At 42.2% G+C, this 22109-nt stretch overlaps 1 protein-coding gene and 1 pseudogene across 2 annotated transcripts in view; both read left to right on the top strand.

Moving 5' to 3' along the window:
* Positions 1-22109, top strand: part of CREB5 (cAMP responsive element binding protein 5) — a 379499-nt gene that overhangs the window by 38016 nt on the left and 319374 nt on the right. The window contains exon 1 of one of the 2 annotated variants that reach the window (XM_088797678.1): positions 16497-16519. The exons of the other annotated variant lie outside the window; for it this stretch is intronic. The gene's annotated coding sequence lies outside the window, so the exon portion shown is untranslated. Of the gene's footprint in view, positions 1-16496; positions 16520-22109 lie in introns of those variants that run through there. 2 annotated transcript variants of the gene reach the window in all.
* LOC109444639 (cytochrome c oxidase subunit FA4 pseudogene) lies at positions 18010-18424 on the top strand (annotated as a pseudogene).

Below are 22109 nucleotides of genomic sequence, written 5' to 3'. Positions count from 1 at the left end.
GTCTGGCCTATTGTGAGGGAGTATGTTTTGACGTAGGGCTGGTTGGCTATGGAGGGCCGAGTATATTGGTACCCACTTCCACACCCCTTTCTGTCATGGAGGATGCTGCAGGGATGACCTTCTAGTGGCTTTAACATCCCACCTTATTTGTCTTCGAATGGGGCTCTCCTGTGACTGTGCAGTGGCATCTGACCACCCCCATAACATCCACTAAGATAGTACTTCCAGCACCTTCGTTTTTTTTTTTTTATTCAAACCACGAGCAGAAAGTTTAAACATGGCATTTGACCAAGAAGTGAGTTAAGAGGTAAAGCCACCCATGAAACCTGCTTCAGCTCATTTAAGATCGTTCACTTATTAGTAGGCATGTGTCCGTCCTCAGACACATTTTCAAATGCCTGCTACGTGGGATGCTCTGGGCTATGCTCGCTCCACGGAGCTTCAGAGGTGGACGAGACATCAGGCAAGCAGAGCCGTTCATTGCAATTTCGGAGTAGTCAAGGGGGCAAGAGGGGTAGGAATATGCTTTTTCTTTTTTCTTAGAGAATTTTAAATCCAATTAATTTTTCCCAAATGTTTAGTCTTTACATTTTTTAAATATAACTCCAATATTTTAGCTATTAGTCTCTATTATTAGCTATTAATCTCTCTTTTTTACACTATTTTGATATTCAGTATTTTATATTAATTTCAGGTGCACAGCATAGTGGTTAGACGTTTATATAATTTAAGAAGGGATCCCCCTGACTAGTCTAGTACCCACCTGGCACTATGCATAGTTATTACCATATTATTGACTATATTCCCTATGCTTTACTTTACATCTCCATGACTATTTTGTAACTACCAATTGGTACTTCTTAATCCCTTCACCTTTTTCACTCATCCGCAACCCCCCTCCCATCTGGCAACTGTCAAAATGTTCTCTGTATCTATAAGTTTGTTTGTTTATCTTGTTCTTTAGATTCCACATATAAATGAAGTCACATTGCATCTGTCTTTCGCTGTCTGATATATACAGATTTTCTTATGATGGCATTTGAACCAAGTCTTGAAGGTAGAACGAGGTTTTAATAGAGGAGGGAGAAAGGGAGCTCCTGACTAGTGTGAGAAAAATGCTATTGGTAAATTAGGCGTAGGCTCAGGTAACAGCAAGAGACGTAGGGTTGCAGGTATGTAGGGTTTATGCAGCTGTGAACCCGGCAGGGGGAAAAGTCAGGGCAGGACAGCAGAGCGCCTTGACTGCCCAGCTATGAAGCAGAAGCTGAACTCTGGGGCTTTGATGCTTCACATGGGCACTGGGGAGGGGACGAAGCAGGAAAACCAGATTCTAGGTAGATGGCCCCGGGGCAGTGTGAGAGACGGAGGTGAGAAAGTGGGAAGGAGACGGTTAACAGGCTACTGTAACAGCTCTGGCCAAGGTGATGGAGCAAAAGGCCTGCATGTGTTTGCGTCAGACTCCAGTGCAGACTGCAGGCATTGTGCTTCGCAGGGATGATGGAGGAACGCCTGATGTTTTCATTTCTTACTGTGTAAGAAGTGTTACTGACCTGGTCAACTTTTAACCTCCTCAGTCTCCCAGAGGCCAGGCCACAGAGGGCACACTCACATCTCATCTGTGCTCTCACTAGTGTTGGGAAGAGGCTGTGATATAATCTGTTAGTGTGAAATCATACACGGAACTGAGATTATTCTTGGGCAGGCTGCTGACTTAACGTTTGTAAGCAATAGCTCGAATTTACATCCTCATCTTGAGGGGAAAAAAAAAAAAAAAGCTTCCCTCTGAAGCATGTACTAAAGAGAAAGGCTGAGAGGATTGATTTTTTTCCCCAAAGAATCCATAAATATTTACATAAGTGCAAGTTACAAATCTGTGGCTTTGAGATTATCGAATTTCATTGCTTTTACACTCACAGCATATAAATTTCCAGCAGGCACTTGCTGGTTGTGAATGCTCAGTCTTTGGAGAATTGTCTCCTAGTTTGTTTCCTTGGCTCTTGGAAAACAAATGTCTCTTGTGCTGTCTTTAATGGTCTCACTTATGGTTATGGATTGGTCATTGGCAGCCACGGTCTTTGGCCAAGGGGGCTTCCTCATGATGGACTGCTTGCTAATGGGGGCACTACATCTCAAGCCAAGGGGCTGCTTTCAGAGATCCTTTTGGTAATGCAATAATTCTCTCCAGAAGAGAGCCCTAGATGGTGGTGTGGTGCTTGGGCAAATGAACTCTTACGATCATGTCCCTTTAGCAGAGAGGCAGGTCAACAGGTTTTCCCTAAATATGGCTCTTGCATGTGACATTTTGCACACGGACAGGCCTCACCTATTGCATTCTTGGCCTTTCTGTACAGAAGTGTGCCTGGGGCACGTTTTCTTCTTGTTTGGCTGAAGGGTCAGAACAGTCAGAACAGTCACCGCTGAGTAAAGCTTTCAGTGAAATTCATTCTGAATTTTACAATTGCTCTTGATTTTGGGTTGGCCTGCTAATCTCAGGGATCTAAATCTGGACATGATGAATAAGAAATTTCTTCAGTGTGCAAGGGACAAGGTCATCTCCTGTACCCTGCGTGTGGCAGGTCGTTAATACACGTTTGTGGAATTGGGAATGAATTGACCTGAACGGAGTTCCTATCTGTCTTCTGTCAAAATTTACGAAGGTGCTACACAAAACGTAAACAAAATGAATTTTAAATTCCTGACAATGGACCATGTCAAGGCTTGGATTTTATATTGATATGCTTGGGTAGATTAGATCCATGCAGAAAAACTGAGGTTTGTAGAAGACTTGCTTTCAGACAGAGAAACAAAGAGGCCATTTCTGTCTTGTCCTGGGACTCAGCTGGGTACGACACAGTCACTTGCAAAGGGGGGGGCTTAGAACTGGGTTGACTCCTCCTGTCTCCCTCCACCTCGGCACTGAATCTCTGGCCAGCCCAATTGTGTGAAGGCTCAGCCTCAGGCCCCCTACAATAACTGGCCATGGTCCCGGTGAGAGATTTGTGATTAGAGCTCACCATGAGGCAGGGGGCTTCTCAACAAGCAGACAGACTGAGACCACAGAAGGAATGGTGGTTGTCCCATCAGATTCTGTGCCACTGGGCAGGCCTCCAGGCCTGGGAGAGCACAGCAGAATGCTAGCCTTAATGAGCTGTGTTCCTAGTCAGATGACTAAAACAGGGAGCCCAGACAGAACCCGGAGAAGAAACCTAGAGTTGGGAGTCTTGCTCTCTGGGCGTGTAAGAAGCCCAGGTATTTTCACTCAGTATCAGATTAGGACACATTAGTAGTGAGGCAAATAAGCCATGTCTCAGGTTCAGGTAATAATAGCTCCTTAAAAAGCCTCTACATCAGGTCAGGCTTAGTTTTGGGTCTTGGGGGAAGGCTTGAGCCTGTGTTTACTTTTTATCTTCTGGTGTCTAGCAAGACGCCTGACAGTGTAGCACTCACTAAGTAATGAATTACAATGTGAGTGGCATGGGCCGTGTTTTGAAAATGTAACAAATGCAATGAAAGCTTATGTAAAGTTAGATTTAAATGCACAGAGACATTTGGAAGCAGCCTTTTCCTACTGTTGAGGTTATATAAATGCCCAAATAGGAAGACAGGAAAGAACTATGTCAAGAGAGGGATTCTGAACTTACTCTGGAAGCTGTGTAGTCTGGTGTGAAAACAACAACAAACAAAACATGAGCTATGGTTTCCGACAGACCTGGGTTTGAATCTCAACTTTGCTAAACATTGACTGTGTGACCAGGCCAATGACTTCACTTCTCTGAGCCCAGCTTAGTCACCAGTAAAATATGGACGCATTCCTGGAAGGGGTGTTGTAGAAATTAAATGTAGTAATGTGAGCGACATACGTAGGTGGTGCCTGAGACATAGTGGGCCATGAGAATGGCAATTCCCTTACAGAGTCCTGAATGAATCCTGAAGGAGAGAGGTAAGAGGCTTTTAACGCTGTGCTGTGGGATTTGATGGCTCTGATGGGCCTCATCCTTATGCTCCCTGCGTGATGCGATTCTTGCTGACGTAATGGGCTGGGTCGATGTCCTGCAGATTTGATGACAGGACACCCACACCCTATCACCCTCCCTGCCAAGATGGACTGTACTCATCGAACATCCACTCCCTCGCTGACCCCTCCACATGAATGCCCCAATGGAATGTAGGCTTAATTCATATCCTCCTGGAAAAATCAGCATGGGTGCCTTGTGGTGGTCTTGTTCTTAGAGTTCGTCTTCAGAGCTGGCGTTCAGCCACCGGGGCAAACCCCACTCCTCTCATCCTTTGTCCAGTCATCCACTGTTCCTATGTTTCAATGTCTTGTTTGGTCTATTTGAGTTTGCATCTTGACCATCCTTTTGGTTTGGAGACGTGGGAGAGCACAGAAAATAAAAATCAGGAAAAGGGACCTTTTTTCCCCCTATTGCCAAGACCTCAGAAAATTGAGACTAGTTGTTAGATTAGAATCATGCAGTGCTGGTGTTTCTTCATTAAGTCAATCATGAAGGCAGAACCCATGGGACGATTTTAGGCTTTGGAATCTTATCATCATAGATTGTATTAAATGCCCTCTTTTATGATGCTCCCAGCCCATTCCCCGTTTTTTCTTCTAACTTCTAAGGTAGAAGTAGAGGGCAGGCAGAATACATGCTACGAATGAGCCGACTGTCTTGTGCCACTGAAAATATGACCCAGCTCCAGGTGGAAAGGTGGGATGACGTGGTGGAAAGTCCAACTTGGGTTTGTGCTGGCTTTGACTTTAACCAACTCAGTGACCTTGACCTTGTCGGGTCAGGTTGCCATTAACTAATATTGACTGAGGGTTTGGTATGTTCCTGAAACAGAATAGATGTTTCATATATGTTATCTTCTTTCATCCTCACTACAATCTTTTAAGTATGTGTTATTATCTCTGTTTTATGTCTGAGGAAAATGAGGCTAGGGGAGTAAATTAATGACATAAATAGTTCTAATGATTTTCCTACAGCTGCAGTTCCTATCACTGCTATTGTGTCTTCTGTTGCTATTGCTCTTACTATATCTCACTCCCTGCTAATTACTACTGTCCCGCTACATTCATGTGACATATAAAGACATTTGATATCTCTATAGAGCAGTTTGTCCTGCCTACTTCACAGGATTGCTTTGAGGAACAAAAGTTTTGGAAAGTATTAGGTCTTTTACAAATGTGAGGAAACACACTAATATGAAGCTTATATAAAGGAAATGAAAGTTGGCACGAATGACAGGAAGAGAAAAAAGGATAAAAGAGAGAAGGTAAATAGAAAAATCTTTACCTATTAATATATAAGCGCTTACCATGTCTGCTTGCTTCACATTTTAGAAATACCTCTCTGGCAGCCATGTTGCCCACGGGGCAGGACTGGGGGCAGGACAGTGGGCCAGAATAAGGGCCGTGGAATCCAACAGACTCATCGGTCAGCACTGGGGGACCAGTGACTTAGCCTGTCTGGGTCTCCATTTTCGCGTTTTAAAAAACGAAGAATCATGACAACACCCACCCAGTAGAATAACCGTGAGGATGAAATGAGAACTGTTTTGCACAAGTATGTGCTTCATAAAGCTCAGCTACTCACACTGTGAGCCGTTCTGAGAAAAGCAGTTACGGATGATGATGAGTTTGTCTCAGATGGTGGCAGTGGGAATGGAGAAACGTGGACAGATTTAAGAGAAGTAGAATTGAGTGACTATGACCATTACGCAGATGTGAGTGATTAGAGAGGAGAGGAAGAGAGAGAGCTGTGAGAGGGAGGGGAGTGGTAGAAAAAGGAGAAGAAAGCACGGAAGGCGTGGAGGAAGGGGTATCAAACGATGTAGATCCTAGCGTTAGCAAAGGAAAGAGTAAACAAGAAGGACGATGTAGGATTGATGAGGGGAAAATCCACATTTTCATTCACCATTGTTTATGGAGCACCTATTATATTAGACAGCAATCAACAAGACGAGATGTTATGGTTACAGCATGTTGGGGATGGGCATTTGTTCTAGAATTTGTCTTGTGAGATGTTCATACTCTGAGTTTAGAGTAGAAAATGGGTGATATTTATTTTCCTGCGTAAATGCCTTTTGGTAGTCATAATTTTCCATTAACTCATCATGACTAGAGTCTAGAAATTATTGTGTGTTTTTTGAGTCATGAAATATGTATATTTCATGTGCACTGATGTATCCTCCAAATTTGTTTTTCTTTTTCAAGATTGTTTTGGCTATGCTGAGTCCCTTGCATTTACATATGAATTTTAGGATCAGATTGTCAATTTCTGCAACAAAGACATCTGGGGTTATGATTAGGATTGCATTGAGTCTGTAGCTTAATTTGGCGAATATTGCCATTTAGCGATATTAATCTTTACAAGTCATGAACTTGGAATATCTTTTCATATATTTAGGTATTCTCTAATTTATTTCAATGATGTTTTGTTGTTTTCAGTATACAAGTCTTACACTTCCTTTGTTAAGTTTATTACTGTTTTATTGTTTTGATGCTATTGTAAGTGAAATAGTTTCCTTAATTTCATTTTCTGATTGTTCATTGCTAGTGTGTAGACATAGACATGAGTTTTGTACACTGACTTGTATCCTACAAGCTTGTTGAACATATTCATTATTTCTAAGAGCTTTTTTTAAATTCATGGATTCCTTAGTATTTTCAACATACAAGAGTATGTCATCTGTGAATAGAGATAATTTTACTTGCTTCTTTCTAAGCTCATGTCTTTTATTTCTTTTTCTTGCCTAATTGTCCTGGCTAGTCTTCTAGTGAAATAGAAGTAGTGAGAACTGATATTCTTCTCTTTTTCCTCATCTTAGGGGCAAAGCATCAGTCTTTCACCATTACATACGATAGCCATCGTGGGTGTTTTGTTTTGTTTTGTTTTGTTTTGTTTTGTTTTGGTAGATTTCCTTTATCGGGTTGAGGAAGTTCCTTTTTATTCCTAGTTTTTTTGAGTGTTTTATCATGAAAGAGTGTTGTATTTTGTAAAATACTTTTTCTGTGTCTGTGGAGATGATCATGTGCCCGCTCCATTCTAGTATTAAGTTGGTATATTATATTGATTAATTTTCAGATGTCATACCAACTTTGCATTCCTGGGGTAAATTCCACTTAGTCATGGTATATAATCCTTTGTATATGTTTCTGGATTTGGTTTGCTGGTATTTTACTGAGGATTTTGCATCGATATTTATAAGAAATGGTGGTGCATAGTTTTTTTGTTTTTTGTTTTTCCCTGTGATGCCCTTGTCTGGTTTTTGTATCAGGGTAATAATGGCCTCATAGAATAAGTTGTAAAGTGTTTTCTCCTCTTTATTTTTGGGAAGAGTTTGAGAAAGATTGGTGCTAATTCTTCTTTAGAAATTTGGTAGAATTCAACAGTGAAGTTATCTTGGCCTGAGCTTTCCTTTGTGGGAATTTTTTTTCCCCTTCAAATTATTGATTCGGTCTCTTTATTTGTTATGTATAGGTTTATTCAGATTTTTCTTGAGTCATTTTTGGAAGTTTGTATCTTGACATTGTCCATTTCCTCTAGACGATCTAACCTGTTCACATACAGTTTTTCATATCGTATGTACATTTGTTTCCAATTATTACAAAAACAAGAATGTTCTCCTTTTTGAAAATAAGGGTTTCTGCAAGACACAGCTATGTAGCTCTGTAGTACAGCCCTGTGATAATACTAACTATTATAGAATGCTTACTATGTGCTGGATATATTGTTAGATGTGTCGTTTCGGATACTAGATCAACAGTTTGAGGTAGGTACTATGTTATTCTAGAAACAGGCTCACAATGCAGTTGGTTTGTGGTGGGGTTGCTAACTGCACCCAGATGACATGGACACTTGGAATAGAATTGGGATGGGTACTTAGTTTCATCCTCCTGAGAGAGAAGAGATTCTGGGGCCACCTCTTTATACAGAATGTCAGGAGGAGCCGAGGACAGACAGGATGCTGAGTAGAGAGATGGCAAGACTCCTGCAGCTTCAGGAGAGCTCCAGAAACCCTAAGACTGTAGTTGCTGTGGCAGAGGTAGAGAGTAGGAGTGGAGGATATTTAGACTTTCTCCAAATTATTCTCTGGAGGCTGCCTTAAGCTGAGATGTCGGGGGTGTGCTAGGAGCTTGGACTGCAGATCAGCAGAGAGTTTTGCAGCTTCTGACCCAAGGCAGAAGGTGCTGGAAAGGTGCTTGGTGCAGTTTCTCCAGCCTCCAAGGAGAGAGGATAACCTCTACCCCTCACCTTTGGAAACACTCCACAGGGCCTAGAACCTTCTAGAGCAATACTCCTGTATTTGTGTCATGAATGTATTTTTAGGACTCACTGGCACTTAGATCAATTCTCCGGGTGCTCAAACATCTCCAGAGCACTGGCAAATTGGTTGTTCTGGTCTGCTCTAAGACTATCTTAGTATTCGGGGCAGAGGGCTCAAATTCAAGTCCTAGTTCTGCCTTTTACTGGTGCTGTGACCTCAGTCACAGTACTTTCCTTCTCTAAATCTCAGATTCATCATCTGCAAAATTAGAAAAAAAAATACATCCATTTCATAAATCATTCTAAGAACCAAATTAAATTAATGTATGGAAAATGGCTTTGTAAACTGTTAAACTCCACAAAGGTTAACAAATGACTCTTTTTTTTTTTTTTTTTTTTACCATATGGAAAAAGCCACTGAATGAATAATCTCTTGCATGAGTGTCCATTTATGTCAGCCTGCTGAGGTCATATGGCGTGGCTTTGAAGTGGAGAAAGTGTGACTGTCAGGTTTTAAAAAGGAAGCAGAGAGCCTGTATTTCTCTTGCGTCTCTGTGAGGTAGCAAGCACAGCTGTAAAGGTAATGATTTCACAGAACCTGTAGCACCACCTCTCTGGGGCAGAAACAGTCAAAATAAAGACAACTGAGAAGCCAGACTCAGGCAAATTGAAGAAATGAAATAAAAACAGACCTGAAGGGCATAATAGCACCTTCGTTTATAAAAAGCATTATTAAAATAAATAAGGTCTTATGTTTTTGGGGATTTTTTTGTGTGTGGGGGTTTTTCTAGTAAATTCCATGTAGTTATTACTTGATTGCTTTTATCCTATGACTGGAAAAAAAAAAAAAGCCCTTGGTTTTTAGCCTGGTACCTTGTGAAAAATTGAGAAAATTAATGTTTCTCGAGATAATATCCTATCTATCGTTAGCTAGTAGGAAATTTATACTGATACTTTTAGAGAAGTTTCAGTCTTGAGAGAAAAAAGTGGGTAGGGTGGTGGGAAGAATGCATGTGAAGGCGTTGGCAGATGCCTTTTTGGCTCCTAGCTCCCCTCTTTCTAGCTGAGTCCTTGGGGAAGTTGTTTATCTCAGATTTCTCATCTGTAAACTAGGGAGAGTAAAACACCTTTTCCACAGGGCTGTGATGAGGACTAATAAACAGCAATAAATCATTGTTGCCTTCCCAGCCTTCTTTTTGATTTACCTTTTCATGTCATAAGACCAACAGCACTTAATCAGGAAACATTTCCGAACAAGTGCTTCCACCTCATTCCACATACACCCTGAAGGGGCTCACTTTTCTTTGTCCAGGCACATCTGGATTCTGAGAGCGAACGTATCAGGTGGTCCAATGACGTCTCTCTGAGACATTGACTCCTTCGGAGAATTCTGAGTCCCTCGGTCAAGGTCTTGCGAATCTGGGCTATGATCTGGGAGAATTAGTGGTCACAGTAGTTCTCGGCATATGGACATGATTAAATATTCCTTAAACATAGGCCACTGTATCAGTCAGCGTTCCCACAGGAGCAGCTGGCACCCTCCAAAGGATAATGAAAGAAAATGGAATGAAGGGACTACTTCAGAGCTGTGGGCAGGCTAACCTGGGTCTAGCCACAGCAGAGGGCCATTCCTACCCCCGGACCTGGAGGGGTAAGGGGACCAAGGGAAGAGCCTACTAGAGAGGACTGACCATAGTTGTGAAAGAGGGGTTGCACGCCATATGGGGAGACACACAGTCACTGCCACCCAAAGCCCAGCAGAGAGGCAATGCAGGGAGTGGGTACCTGACTTCACTTCTCTTCCACCCTCCAGTTAAGGGATCTGGGGGCAGCCTCCTAGGACACAGAGGGCAGCCGAGAATGGATCGGAAGACCATCCCGTGGAACTGTCCTCGCAGTGAGGGAGGGCCGTTAGGACTGGCTGTGGCATTGTGCAGACTTACTCCGGTCCCTGGAACCACAGGACAAGGAGTAGTGTAAACACAGCCTTCCGTTCCACCTTTTCTGTTTTTTTCTTTCCTGTCCTTCGTATGTCTAGTAAGGAAAAGACGTAACACTTCCCAGGTTTGTCTCCAAGAAGTCCTATCTAGTGTTTGTTGTGCATTCGTGGGCACAACTCTGGAAATACGTGTTTCAGTATAGCACCTGTTCACAAAGAGCCCATTGAAAATTTACAAAAACGGGTTAGTGTTCCTGGTGATGTTTGTAGACAAAGGAGGAGTTGCTCTTGTGGGGTGACAGGAGCTGTGCAGAAGTCACCCTAGATCACAGCGGCCCACCCATGTGTCAGAATTTCCCACATTGCTCCTTCTTGGGCTATTGTGTTGAAGCAAATGCAAATGTTCCCCAGGATCAGTGACAGAGAAAAGCCATCATCAGCCTAATGGCCGTATGGAGTTGTCGGCATCCTAGGAAAGAGGTTGGGCTAATGAGGGAACATCTCAAGAGAAGCAGTAGAAGGGACTTGGAAATGTTTTCTCTGCCCAAGAGAAGTGGGGAATGGCAGGCAGTCTGGAGTGGTCCTGCAGATAGTCAAAACTCTGCTTTGTTAAAGATTCTACTTCTTCAGGATGGCCCCTATGATGGGAATGAGCCTATGATTGCAAGTTGCAGGGAGGTGGGGTTTAGTTCCCTGTGAGGAGGAAATTTGCTTTATTTTTTAATTTTCTTTTAATTGGGGAATATAGGGGAACAGTGTGTTTCTTCACGGCCCACCAGCTCCAAGTCATTGTCCTTCAATCTAGTTGTGGAGGGCACAGCTCAGCTCTAAGTCCAGTCACCATTTTCAATCTTTAGTTGCAGGGGCGCAGCCCACCATCCCATGCAGGAATTGAACCGGCAACCTTGTTGTTAAGAGCTCACGTTCTAAACAACTGAGCCACCTGGCCACCCCAAGGAGCAAGTTTTTAAGCAATAAGCAAATGAAGATGGGCAAGTGGTCTTATAAGGTCATACATGCTTCTGTGAGGAGCAGTATAAATCAAGGGTCAGGATTCAAGAAGCTGTGGTAGAGAGCAGATCCAGACACAGAGACTGGGGACAGAGCATGAGGCAGTGTCCAATGCCCTGAGCAAAAGTCAAGAGTTACTGATCAGAATAGCTTACAAGCAGAATAGACTCGAGACCCCCAACGGCCATGGCCGACAAGCCATGGGAATGAGGTGCAGGGTTGATTTCTGGGCTGGAATTTACCTGTCTCAGCCTGTTTCCAAAGGCCAGTGCCAAGGCCTGTCCGCTATTGCTGCCAAGCTTCTTAAAGATGTCCAGTTCTTCAAAGGGGCAAGTTGACATCACTGCAGGTCTTCTAGCCACATCTGGATAATGAGTGCTTTGGAGTGCTGTTTCACAGACTCAAATATCAGATGTGTGGTTAAACAAGATAACCTTGACCTTACTATTCAATGAAGATGAGAGTAAGCTTTGACTGGGTCTGCAACTAGAGACATGGAACGTGGGTTCTAATTTATCTAATATGGGGGCAGATCAACCAAGGATCATGGACAGTGGGTGAGGCAGGCACCAGAATGGGAACAGAAGGTGCTAAAGATAATAGCTCAATTCCATTTTCCTAAATCCTGGCTCCTATAGGTAAATTGAGTCACTCCCTCTTCTGTGCTCGCATAGTCATCCTTGAAAGTCGATCTCAGTTTTCCCATGGATGTTCAGTTGTCAGCTTGGGTTTGTCTCCCTCAAAGAGCATATAGCAATAGTTAACTTTACTGAGAGCTTACCATGTGCTAAATGCTTTACAGGAAATTTCTCATTCAATCTACACCACAAACCTATGAGGTAGCTGTTGTTATTATTCCTGTTTTGCAGATGAAGGAAGTGAAGTTCAGAGAAACTAAGTAGTGTGCCCACGGACCTGCAGCTATTAGCGGGAAAGAGAAGAGGAATAGGGGGAGGGTCAGACTCAGTTCTGTGTTCTTCTGAATTTTGACCACTGCGTTATTTCTCGGGGACTACATCTTCTTTCATCTAGGTCTCCCCAGGACCTAGCATGGTTCCAAGCAAGACAGTCTTCCAATCAAAATTGTATTTGATACATAAGTAGATAGCCTGAGCCCTTTTGTGCATGGCACACTGAGGATTACACACTCCAGCGCACGCCTGCAGACTTACTGAATCCTGTTCTGTGCTGGAGGAACAATATGAACACAGACTGATGAACATGCTCACTGGTAAAATTAGCTCAGAAAATTAAGAGTTTGCTAAGTCCTGACGTTATAACTTGTTCTTTAAATATATGGAAACAAATAAAAATTAGGACCTTATTATTATTATTTTTTGCCACATAAATATAACAAGTTCGTACATGAATAAAAATTAGTGTCTCTGCCAATGAATGGCACTAAAATGTCGTGCTATTCTTGCTTGTTATTTTGGTCACCATGAAATCAACCATATTTGCATGATTGTTTAACCTTACTGCCTTCAGAAGTGTTCGACTCAGATTTTATAATAGTAATAAGGCAGTTACATAGCACTTCACCACGCGCTGGGCACTGTTCTACACTGTTTACATATGTTCGCTCCTTTAGTCCTCATATACGCTTCCCCCCCTTTTAAATTTTTTTATATTAGTTTCAGGAGTACAAACACAACCTAATGATTAGACATTTATACCCCCCACAAAGTGATAACCCCCTGCCCCCAATCTACTACCCCTCTGACGTCTTATACAGCTGCTACAATTCCACTGACTCTATTCCCTATGCTGTGCTTTACACCCCATGGAGGGGGGGGAATATATATATATATATATATATTTAATATATGTATATATATAATTTTATATATATATAATTATAGTTGACATTCAATATTATCCTACATCACCTTCAGGTGTACAGCAGAGTGGTCAGTAGTCTTCGTATACTGTTGTACCCTTATGAGGTAAGGTCCATTATTATAAGATATGAAGAAACTGAGGCACAGAGAGGTTAAGTGACTTATCAAGGTCACACAGCTAATTAATGAAAGAAACAAGATTTGAACCCAGATGCACTTAAAGACTATGTAGTATTACTAGAGCTGTGATTTACTGAGTGTTCATTATATGCCTCGTCCAATCTTCACCACAACACTGTGGTAAAAAGGACTGTTTTGTCCATTTCACAAACAAGGAAACCAAAATTTAGAGCGGTTTAGAAATTTGCCCAAGGTAGCTGCAAAGGGCAAGGCAGGCTCATGGACTCATAGTGTCCTTGCCATCATCACTTGCTTCCAGATCTATTTCTTTTTTATCTTGTGTTGAGGTTTTGATTTATTTTGCACACAACCAATCAATGTTCATGATAGAAAGAAAGAAAGTGTAGATATACACACAAAAACACATAATCTCATTGGCCAGCTGCAACTACTGTGGAGCTGTTGATATTTTGGCACATAACCTTCAAGATATATTATATACACAGAGGGTGCCAAAAAAAATGTATACACATTTTAAGAAAGGAAAACTGTAGTAAAATTGTAATACTCAATATATACTGACAACAAAAGATGAATACAAGTCACGTTTGACTTATGCAATTATAAGAGGTGCTCAAAGTGGTTACCATCAGCATCCAGACACTTCTGATTACGGCGAACTACTTACTGCTTGAGCAGTGGTGACCAGTGTCCACTTGTATACATTTTTTTGGTACCCCGGTATAAAATTACAACTTGAGGTAAAACATGATTTGTCAATTGCCAAAGTTTTCTTGACAAATTTAACGGATAAACTGAGTCTTTACATTTAAAATAATTATTCAGCTCTGTAAAAACCAAACCCAACCAAAACAAATCTAATCCATTGAGAGAAAAAAATTATATTTGATGCAATTTATCCATGCCAAGAAAAATGTTCTTTTAATCACTAAATCCAAAATATGGTATTTAATAGTCAAAGAAAAAGAAATAGTAGTTGACATTGTCCTAAATCTGGTTATATGTGATTGAAATGTCTTCAGTGTCTTGTTTGAATGCGAGATTAGTGTCTCTTCAGATAGAAAAAAACTAATTATTATAATTATAGCTAATATATATTGTATATTCACTATATACTAGAAATTATTTGCTATATATTCTGTATAATAATAACTTATCATATGTTTATACTAATTCTATATATAATCTTTAAAACAAGCCTATGAAGTGGGTATTATCTCCATTTATAGATGAGGAAACATGCACAGAGAGGTTACGTTACCTCCCCAAGTTCACACAGCCATGGTTTGAAATCAGGCCGTGTGACCTCAAGCTGTAGCTAAAGTGGTGACTGAAAGAATTCGTGCCAAGGTCAGTGTTTAGACTCTCACATTGCAGGCCTGTGTTAGTTATGTCCCAGGGGCTGTTTAGAGTTTTTTTCTTGATTTCCTCTCATTCGGAGGAGAATATTCTTGTTTCGGGGAGGGGGGGAATTCTAAATATTCCTTTATGCTATGATGTTTAGTGTACGAGATGTTTAGTTTAGCTCTCTCTGGTCCAGCCTCACTCTTCGTCCTGGTGAGCTTTTCACCCTCACAACCACCCCAAAGTCAGTCCCGATAATACTCATGTTTCATATGTGGACGGAGCAGCAGAAAAGTTAACGGCTCAAAGTCCGTCTCTCTACAGCCTAGCCTGTGTCAGCGCTTCTCCTGATTCTTAGAGTACACCCACTCTTGGATGACTTGAGGCCTGCCTGCTTTCAGCGACCCTGGGCCCCTCTCGCCCTCTCCTAGCACCCTCCAACCTCACCAGCCTTCTCTCAGTCCTTCATACAGGCCGAGTTCTTTGCTTTTGAGGTCCACTCTACCTGGAGCACCCCGTCTCCCCTCTTCAGGCCTCTGCTCAAAGGTGGCCCGCTCAGAGAGGTGTGCCTGACTTGCCCCTTAAAATCATTCCCCTGGCCACCTTTGTCTCTATGATATCACCCTCTTTATCGCGTTCAGTGAACTTTCCACAGTGTTGCTTTTCTTGGTCACTTACTTGATTTGTGCACTTGTGGTTGTTGCTTACTTTTGCTTCGTGAGAACAGGGACCTCCTCTGTCTGCTGCACCACTTGTTCCCCAAAACATACCTAACGAGGTCCTCCAGAGACATTTGCTGGAAGACTGACAAATCTTCTGGAGGAAGACAGTGGAAATAAGGGAAGACAGTGGCTTTTCAGCCACCTTAGAACCCTAACCCCACACTGGGCTTGGGTGAATGAGGTTTGTGCTCTGCTGTCCCCAAGCAGCCAAACCTGGGTCGGGAGTCTGGGGTCAGTGAATGAGTGAACACAGAGGCCGCTGTCCACCGTCTGGAAAGGCCTAGCACTGGGCTCATTGGGCCAGATGTTCTTGGGAGTGTCTCATTGTCACCTTTGGGTCCATGACCCTGGCCCGTGGCAGGGAGCCTCCCTTGTACCTCGAAGCTTTCTGACAAGTTCTCTGGAGTGTGCTTCTAAGTGGCTGTGTGCGCTGTGGACCTTGGCTCCCAATAGCTTCATTTTGTAAGAACTATCTGAAGCCTGGTTTTCTTGTTTGTTTTTACTTTCTTTTTCATACCGTAGCTCACCGAGTTGCCTGATTCAGGGGACATTTAGACATCTGGGTTGACTCACTGTCCAGCATTGACTCTGAGCCAATTCTCTGGTTCTGAAACGTCCTCTGGGTGTTGGGTGGCTGAGGGATAAGGCTCAGTGGAGAGGAGAAGCCTTCTCTCTTCTGCTACGTACTCTTTCGGAGCTTTCTTCGTGTTTTATCAATGGGAGAGGCATCCCAGGGACGACTTGGATGTGAATACTGGTCTGTGTAAGACAGCTCGAGAATAAATGAGCTTGGACTTCAGGGTGCATGCCGGCAAATCCTGACCTCAGTTTCCGCGGGCGTTGACGGGTAACCATTGGTTTCCAATAAAGAGGGGGGCCTTAATCTCCCCATGTGTGGGATGTGCCCCGTGGGGCTGTGTTTTGTAGGCAGTGAAGTTAAGGCTTGCCCAGAAAAATAACATGTTTTCCTTCCCTGGTGTTTGAGCTGTTTGCCCGGTGACTGGCTGATTGGTGGTTTGGGAAGAAGAGAGACATTGGGTAACTTGGGTGTCCAGAGGATTTTTCTGTGTGTTTGTCTAAGTGGTTGTTTCTGTTTCTTTGGAAACAGTAGAGGACAGATGAAGAAAGAATGATGATGCTACGACTTTCAACTTGTGTTCAAGGTCCTTGAAGCACCTTACACATACTCGCTGGATGCCACTCTTTAAATAAATCCCCTCACTGCGAGAATTCCAGAAATCCTTTGATGTAGGTATCAAAAAGGTGGATTGGAACACTGAAGGTTTTGGAACTACGTAACTGGGAATTTTACCGTCCTAACTCGTAGTAGAATGGCTTTCGCCGGCTGTGCTCCCTTCAGAGGCACAAAACAACCTTATTTCTAGTATTAAAAGATTACTCCGAGGTTTACTTTTTGTGTGTACATGCACGTATGTGCACGTTTGTGTACGGCTTGAATTGACGTCTTAGTATGAGAAATATTTAACTGTGAAAGGAGATTATCTGGTAGTTGATGCATTTAATGGGATGGCCTTGCTGTCTCCTGGCCTCTGAACTCTCAGAGCACTTTGCTGAAAGTACTTTCTGACTTTTAACATTCCACCTCCCGCCATCGACGTCTGTACAGGCCTCCCCCCCCACTGGACCGTCGGTGCTCAGAGGGCAGGGGCTATCTTTGTGGTGCCTCCCTGCTCCTATCATGGCGCCTAATGCATGGTCGGTGCTCTGTGACGAAGTGCGGAAAGAATGAATGAATGACACCAGTGTCCTCGACTTCTGGTCCTACCCCCAATGCGTGCCGAGCTTGAATCGCTTTTGAACAAGTTCTGCCTGACAGGTAATCAATCACTGTCCATAAGCCACTTTCCCGAAGCAGCCTGTGAACAATGCCTTATGAAGATCCTTGAATTCTTTTGTTGAGTATCTGCAGTTTCCCCGGATTTTGGGGCTCGGCTTTTCCCTTCCTCTTGACTCAGCCTTTGAATGGAGATGTCTGATGGGCCTCCCTCCAAATCCCCTCTGGGTGCCGCGTGCACCCTTTTCCCCTTTCACTTTCCCTCTCGGAAGACTCCAGGTTCAGGGTATTTCCCAGGACCTGACCTCCACCCCCTGAGCAAAGAGGCCGCATTCATGCTGAGGGATGGCTCCTAGGTTGTGGAGAGCAGGGACATTTAAAAAAACCCTCTTTTGCTTTCCATGCTGATGTGGAGTGTTGACTGAAAAATGGTGCTGTTGTCTGGGGGCTGAGCCCTGGGGGACAGAGGAGCTGGCCCCTGCCTTTGTTTGTGAATGGCTCAGACCTTTTGATGAATGGGAGTCTGGTACAGTGTAACCTCTTGTGGGTGGTGGTTGAAGGAAAAGGCCTTTTCCAGGGTGTTTTAGTGGATTTGGAGGCTTTAGTGAGTGAGTCTTTTGTTTACTAGGAAGTTGAGAAAGACATTAAGGACTTTTCCTAGTCTATGGAAACCATTTAGTGATCCTCAAAAACACAGCATATTTCTGCACTTTTGAAATACAAGTTTAATGATCCTTAACTGTGGTGACCTTGTGCTGAGAAGCGGACCTGGATTTTCTTATTCTGACGCCTTGTGAGCTCCATCTCCTGCCCTGCGTTGTGTTAGGGACTAAGCATCCATTTTGAGTCTTGAGCTAGTTTATGGGGATGAAATAATCTCTGTAATGTGTGTGTGTGTGACTATATACCTGTATACATACATAGTCCAACTTCTTAATAAGAAAACGTAGTAAGAGACTACCTGTTCCTGGGCCTCGCAGTTTCGTTTTTCTGTGCTTGGGGACCCCAGCCCGCTGCCGCAACCATGTTGCACCAAATCGTCGGTCAGGCTAAGAAGCATCCAAGCTTGATCCCCCTCTTTGTATTTATTGGAGCTGGAGGCACTGGAGCCGCGCTGTATGTCATGCGCCTGGCATTGTTCAATCCAGATGTCTGTTGGGATAAAAAAAATAACCCAGAACCCTGGAACAAAATGGGTCCCAATCAGCAATACAAGTTCTACTCAGTGAGTGTAGATTACAGCAAACTGAAGAAAGAAGGTCCAGACTTCTAAATGAAATGCTCACTAAAAAGCTGCTTAGAATGAAGGCCTTCCAGAAGCCATCCGCACAATTTTCCACTTAACCAGGAAATATTTCCCCTCCAAATGCATGAAATCGTGTTGGTGTGTTATGTAGGGGTTTACACTGATTAATAAATATCTGAAACTTAAAAAAAGAAAAAAAAAAGAAAACGTAATAGGCCAAAAGAGAAAAAACATTAAATATATATGTATTTATATATTTGTGTGTGTTTGTACATATATGTATGTTATATATACACACAAAACATATATATATATACATATACATACATATATATATGTATGTATAGTATATATAATATTTTTTGACCTATTAAGTTTTCTTTTTGTTTTCTATTAAGTTTTCTTACTGAGAAGTTTGTTTGGAGACCAATGTTACCCTAATAAATATTCTATGAACTGACATCTGATGGTACCAGCAACATTCGCATAGAATTTAGAAGTTTGTAATGTTCTCTACTTACAGTTTTAAAAGAGACAAGGGAAAGAGAAACACGTTCCTTTTGATGGAGCTATTCTCAGCAATGATATAAAATCAACCGGCAATTATCAGGAATGAAAAGGCATCTGACCAAGAGTCTGTTTGCACATTGGGCCAATGCTTCGTCTACTACTGTTGAGTCACCCCTGCTTAAAGTGGCGTGGCAGGTCAACTGGACATTGAGGGCTGTAGGAAGCCAAACTAGGTAATTCATTGGAAAAAAAAACCAAAACAAATCGACCCTAGTTTAGACTAGCGTACTCATCTCTCTCCTCTATGGATTGTCTCCTCTATGCTTATGCTTAGTTAAAATTTTGCCAGCAGTCCCCAGCTGTCCTTCACACTGAGCGGGAATCACTTCACATACTGTTTTGAATATTCATAAAGTTTTTATTGGCATTGAAGCTAGCCTCATCCTAAGCTTAACTTTATTCACGGTTTACAGAGAGCGGTGGATATGTGTTTACTCCTTTATTTTCATTTCCTCCTCTGTGTGCTGACTTTGTTTTTATTGTCTTACTATTCTTTTACTCTTATCAGCTTCTTACCTCTCAACCAGGGGCGGTGGGGCTTATACTATTATTAGTTTTGCCAAAGCTGCACTATTGGCTGTTGGGTAGGGAGACTTCAGTGTTGCACAGGGCTGCCCATTCTGCACTTCGTAGAATATTTTATACCCCTGACCCTCAGTTAAATGCCAATCATGCCCCCCATAACCGTGGCAACTAAAAATTGACCTCAGTATGTTTCCAAATCTCCTTGCTAGGCCATGCAAGGAAATTATGCCTTTTCTAGGAAGGCAGATGAAAATGTGCTTTTTGCTAATAGTTAGAAAGGGGACCTTATTAGACTGATGGCAGAATCTTCAGATGACATGAGATTTTTGCTTTAACATGGCCTTCAAGTGACCTGCTAGCACTGTCAGATGTTCACAGGCTTGACATTTGAAGCATAGTGTGTTAGGAATCTGAATCAAGTCTTCGAGTATATTTTTACCTTGTGTTCAGCTGACACCGTGAGATGTAGCAAGTTCTGAACACAACTGCTGGCTACTTTACATAGAACTTGGAAATGCCTACTTTTCTTCTAGAGTCAAGGGTGAAAATCACCCAGTTCAGTAATGATCATTCTTGAGTGTCTTTTAATAGTAAGTCAGTAATAGTAATCTTAAGATTTAAGAGTAAGGTCAAACAGCCTCTTACCAAGCCCTGCAGAAAACAGAGGTCTGGCACAATCACTTCTGGGTTTATATACAGTCACACATTCTGTAGATTAGATTCATGCACACGACGAAAATGTCTCAGGTATTTTGTTAAAGATTACTTCATCCCACATTAAATGGACCAAACATGTATTGTTGCTAGAGAGGCAAGGATACGTACATAGAATAAAGATACAAAGAAAATAATTCTATCCAATAAAAATCATTTGAATATGTGAAAATAAAACCAAGACTAGAAAGTTGTGATTTTTCAGAATATTTTTAAATACTAATTTTAGATAAGACAGTTTAAAAACCAAATGCACCCAAAATGTACTACAAATTATCCAGAGGCCCAGTCGTACATTGAGAATGTGTTATAATTCTAACGAGGCAAATTTTACTACAGTAGAGTGAAAGAGAAGAAAGAACTGTACTGCTGACTTTTTCCTGATTTTCTAAAGGCACACTGCTTTTGACCATTTTGAAGAATATACCCAGTTTTGTGTTTAATTTCTATGCTCTCGTAGTTTTTCCTCTCAAGATTTCATGGGGCAATTATTTTAAATTGCAATGGAAGACTCTGGAAAGATAAAGATGGCAATGTCGGTGAATCCCCTGATCACTTCTTGTTCCAATTTTGCTATTTTTCTTTTCTTTTCTTTTTCCTTTTCTTTCCTTTTTTCTTTTCTTCCCTTCCCTTCCCTTCCCTTCCCTTCCCTTCCCTTCCCTTCCCTTCCCTTCCCTTCCCTTCCCTTCCCCTTCCGCTTCCCCTTCCCCTTCCCCTTCCCTTCCTTTTCCTTCCCTTCCCTTCCTTTCACTTCCCTTTGCTTTTCACCCCTTTCCTTTTCTCTTCAGTTTATTTGAATTGGGAGCCGGTAAGAAGGAAAAGTTTGCCACCTGTCAGCATGTCTTCTGACATTGTCTTTAGTCCCATTAGAAACAAGCCAAGTGATTTACTTACCTTCAATATTTCCTTGAAAGCCTGAGAATCTCTACATGCATGTCAAATAAACTTTTCTTGGAGATGGGGCATGTCCTGCAAAACATGTATTGTGCAAGAAGAGGAACAAGGACCTAAATATACACACTCAGGCACAGACACGAGACTGCAGTGACTTATTTAACACCACCGCTAGTGCCCAACACCGGTGCTTAGCAAGTATTTCGAAATTGCTGAACGCATCGGTGGGAAAGCTGTTAAGACAGAACTGTGTGAAACCTAAGTAGAATTTAGCTAGTAACTTTGAAAAGAGGACTCATTTCCAAAGAAACATATGGAAAACTTAAAAAAAAAAAAAAGAAAAAAAAGAAAGAGGAATCTAACATATGAAAACCCAATCCCACTGGAATGTTTTTTCATACACAGGATAAACGCCACATAAATAAAACCACAGACCTCTGCAGAAGTACAGGAGAGGCTGTGAGCCCCCAGCACTCTCTTCTGTTAGAGCCTTGCTTGGGAGGTAAAGCCTGGGTGAGCTTCCAGAAACAAAAGGTTTTTTTGAAATCCTTCCTCCTGGGAACAGCAGGCCTGGTTTGAAGGGAACTTGGGACAGTCCCTTAGCATGTGTAGTGCGTGAAACAATCTCAGAGGTCTTTCATTCAGGTTGTGGGATTCTGAACAGTGGATGGTTAACATCTTTTCAGGACAGTGATTTTTCTGGTTCGAATGGAATAGTAATATTTAACTGCAGCGCTGTGTGTGAAGTTTAGAACTTCCGGGAAAAGGGTTCTGGCGGTAAACTGCCCAGTAATACACCCAATTCTCGCCAAGTTCTGGTGAAGTTTTCACTTAGAAGGTGCAGTACCTCTCTTGGTTTTGTTCCCTGTGTAAATCTCTGGTTAGAAAACTTTGCAGCATTCAAGGCGTTTCAAGCTTGAGGGCTGAAATGTCACTTTAAAAGCAGGGTTAAAAAGGTCACACAGCTGCAAATAATAATAGCCCAATGAAATTCAGATTCTAGCTGCAGCCCACTTCAAGAATAACACTGAAACAGGAAACAAGCCTACTAGATCTTTTTACCAGTAAAGCTGGTAAGAATACATCTGATAAAT

This window comes from Rhinolophus sinicus, chromosome 4 (genome assembly GCF_057876585.1).
Source record: "Rhinolophus sinicus isolate RSI-liver-muscle chromosome 4, RSI-T2T, whole genome shotgun sequence".
Taxonomy (NCBI): Eukaryota; Metazoa; Chordata; class Mammalia; order Chiroptera; family Rhinolophidae; genus Rhinolophus; species Rhinolophus sinicus.
Note: the sequence above shows the minus strand (reverse complement) of the source record. Positions and strands in the feature narration are given on the sequence as shown.